The sequence below is a fragment of the Austrofundulus limnaeus genome, unplaced genomic scaffold (genome assembly GCF_001266775.1).
Source record: "Austrofundulus limnaeus strain Quisiro unplaced genomic scaffold, Austrofundulus_limnaeus-1.0 Scaffold55, whole genome shotgun sequence".
NCBI classification, from domain to species: domain Eukaryota; kingdom Metazoa; phylum Chordata; class Actinopteri; order Cyprinodontiformes; family Rivulidae; genus Austrofundulus; species Austrofundulus limnaeus.
The window spans coordinates 806,727-808,545 of record NW_013952457.1 but is presented as its reverse complement, the minus strand read 5'-3'; the positions used below and the strand labels follow the sequence as shown (position 1 = coordinate 808,545).

General features: G+C 40.6%; 1 protein-coding gene across 1 annotated transcript in view; it reads right to left on the bottom strand.

Annotated features, from left to right (window-relative positions):
* The window catches only part of LOC106517999 (probable G-protein coupled receptor 22), a 17,430-nt gene extending 15,641 nt beyond the window's left edge, over positions 1-1,789 (bottom strand). Inside the window, exon 1 of the mRNA XM_014009062.1 lies at positions 1,556-1,789. The gene's annotated coding sequence lies outside the window, so the exon portion shown is untranslated. The remainder of the gene's footprint in view (positions 1-1,555) is intronic.
* Positions 1,790-1,819: the final 30 nt, after the last annotated feature.

Sequence of the window (1,819 nt, the reverse complement as noted above, 5' to 3'; positions counted from 1 at the left end):
TGTGTGTGTGTGTGTGTGTGTGTGTGTGTGTGTGTGTGTGTGTGATGGAATGTTTCCCCACCAGCAGCATCAAAGCTTCTCCATAAATACATTTATAGATGCAAACCAACAATGTCCCGTGTGAAAAGCAAAAATGCTCGAGCCCTGACAGTGAAAGAAAACAATTGTTCGTGTGGGAATCACACCTCTCAGATAAGCGTGCAAATCAAGCTAAAACATGTTTTACCCCACTTTTATAAATCATTGTGTGTGTTTATTTTCAGTGTGTTCTRCTTACTTTTAAAATAAGATGGTTAAGCTTACATGACATGTTTTCAGATGATTCAATCACAGCATACGCATGAAAATCGAAGATATTATTGTTCTCAAGSAGCAGAATTCAGCTGCATTTTCAACATTTCACTCAAATATCTGACTTTCAACTAAGTCTTTGAAAAAACAAGCTCCTGTCTATTAATTCTAATTATTATTAAATATTTAGTGCTTGAAWCTCAAAGAAACATGGAATGCAATATGGCCAGACAATTTAACAAACGTTGCAGGAAACAATATTTGAAAAAATAAAAAAAATAAAAAGGTTGTCAAAAAGACTGAAGTCAGAGATTTTTGATTTTTTTAAATCGTATAAGCTGCCACATGGCAAAAACACCAGGAAGACATTTTAGACAGTCCTAATATGATGCTTTGAAGTTTCAAGTGAAAACAGCCCTCCTTCATTCTCCTGACACAGCGCAACTAATGGAATATGACGTGGGTTTAACATCTTCAGTAACTTCACATGACGATGCTCTGCAGGTGCAAAGTTTCCCAGAGATGCTGCTGCACCAACTGCACGCTGTTCAAAGCTTACCAACGACAGAGCACTCCTTCAAATTCATAAAAATGCAGAGTGATCACAAAAAAAAAGCAAAACAAAAACAGAGTTTATTTGGACACAATCAGCTTCAAATTTACATGCAAAAACCGATTTTAAGCCAAGAAAATGTTAACATGAAGTCACACTATGAAAATTTAAACATGCTGCACTGATCCAGACTTTTGGTCCCTCTGTCAACAATCCCCTTAAAGTCCTGGTCTCATGAGGTTATGACAGTTCAGGACTTCCACACAGAGCAATTGCAACGTGAAATGAAATGTCAAAACTTGACTCAGCCACTGCTCTTAAAAATGATCAAAGGGGCCACCTCCATGTTCAGCATCAAGCATTCCTGAAGCATCAACAGTCTGAGGGCAATGGCTCACTTAGACATTTTGTTCAAATCTCCATTTAAAACGGTATTTTTCGAAGAACTGATTTATTAACAGCCTCATCCACAAATGCAAACAAAGATACTCTAAAAGTCTGCATGCTGTTGCCATGTCCCCTGTTAGAAATCCCAACAGTTTCTTGAGTCAAATTGCAGAAGATAAGGAAATATCTCACATTCTTATACTGCAATTTCCCCCTCATCAAAATCATGATGCGACCTCTTCTTTTCCTTTTCCCTTTTTGGACATTTGCCTTCACCTGCACAATGAACAGCTTTCGGGAGAAAACGAATGCGCGAAAACTTACCAGTTTTTTGGTTGCTGGGGATCCCCTTTACATCCCACTGCAGGTGTCGGTGCGCTGCGCCTCCTCCTCCAGCTCTGGACCCCTCTGCTTCACGCGCTCTCCAGGACAGCCGGCTGTCAGCCGCAAACGTGACCAGAATATTTTGCCTCGGTTTTGTCATAAATATTACAGTGGAGGGGGTGGCGCGCGCACGCGTGTGATGTGTGTGTGCGTGTGATGTGATGTGCGCGTGTGTGTGAGAGAGAATAGGAAAGGGAGGGGGGC